Genomic DNA, 1,358 nt, shown 5'->3' on the forward strand with positions numbered 1-1,358 from the left:
AGATTTTTTGTTTTGTTTTGTTTGCCAATCAACAGGGGGGGGGGGGCATGGCCCCTTGTGCCCCCCCTTAGCTACGCCAGTGGCCTGTGCTGATATTGAACAAGTAACCTATGTGTGAAGCACATGACAATCTGGACCACATTGCCTTCCCCTTTCTACATTCTGGTCGGGGACACTTAGTAACTGCGAAAACCAGATCTAAAGCTACCGCAACTATCATAGAGAAACACACACAACTCCACTTCACGGAGCAATGTAATCGAAAAACGTGTAGGCAGCAGTGAGTACCTGTGCCTACAAGGTGGATGATTTACTTCGCTTCATACGCACTGATTGGTGTTGTAGTCATTTAGTCCTGGTGTTGTCATAAAAACGTCGACGAACACAATAAAAAGTTGACAATGTAAAAGCACGATACAGCTAAACGATGTTCGACTGCTTGTACGTACATTTGCAATTGCGGTCATCAGAGTATGCGACAACGAGAGCGTTTTTGCTATACACTGATGAACAATGAACGTCACTGAAAGCCACTGGTTTTAAAAGCAGATAACTTGCTATGCTAAAAATATGAAAAATATTATATTATATATATATATATATATTTATATGTATATATACCTGTATATATAGAAAACTAGTGGCTGAACGTTGTTGACCGTCATCTTGCCTAGTCACACCGGATTCTGATGACCAAATATACCAGCAGGAACCAAAATGTCCGAAGTTTGAAGAAGTAAATATTTATGTCATCACGTGGACCACAGATAATAGGAACATAACAGAATACAGGAAATTGTCATAAATAACTTGAAACAAAGCTGCTTGCATGAAAACAGCGTGTGGAACTATAAACCCCCCATAGCAACGTGTAGAATAAATAACGTGACTATATTCACACAACATAAATAACATAAATATGAACATGGCTAAACAAAGAGATGAACCTATATAATATCTTACAGGGCAAACTTTGATTGGACTCACTAACTACTACTGACCGGAGCTCCGATCAATATTGCTATGTCACACACAGATGGGCGCTATTCACTAATAGTAATAGTGTATTCGAATATACGAAAATAGAATACACTAGAGTATAAGTGTATTCGAGCCACAAGACTCGTGGCCATGATCACACACAGGCTGGCTTTGCAACATCGGATAACATAATCTATAGCGTAGCAACTACGAAAACTAGTGGGTTGTGAGTATTTGTGCTTCTCATCACCTCACAACTTGGCAAAAAATCAAATCAATCGGCTGCACAACACCGAAACCCGTTCGCTAAGTGCGCTATTCGTTTACGTCGTAAAACCGAGGCGTGCTTGTGATAAAAGGACACCTAGAAAAACGGG

The 1,358-nt window shown here is 40.2% G+C and overlaps 1 protein-coding gene and 1 long non-coding RNA gene across 3 annotated transcripts in view; one reads left to right on the forward strand and one right to left on the reverse strand.

Annotated features, from left to right (window-relative positions):
* The window catches only part of LOC106807754, a 4,826-nt gene extending 4,092 nt beyond the window's left edge, over positions 1 to 734 (forward strand). The window contains exon 2 of the long non-coding RNA XR_001393702.1: positions 421 to 734. This is a non-coding gene — a long non-coding RNA (uncharacterized LOC106807754). The remainder of the gene's footprint in view (positions 1 to 420) is intronic.
* The window catches only part of LOC106807753 (fatty acid hydroxylase domain-containing protein 2-like), a 22,305-nt gene that overhangs the window by 3,378 nt on the left and 17,569 nt on the right, over positions 1 to 1,358 (reverse strand). The window lies entirely within an intron of this gene.

Source organism: Priapulus caudatus, unplaced genomic scaffold (genome assembly GCF_000485595.1).
Source record: "Priapulus caudatus unplaced genomic scaffold, Priapulus_caudatus-5.0.1 Scaffold232, whole genome shotgun sequence".
In the NCBI taxonomy this organism is placed as follows: Eukaryota; Metazoa; Priapulida; class Priapulimorpha; order Priapulimorphida; family Priapulidae; genus Priapulus; species Priapulus caudatus.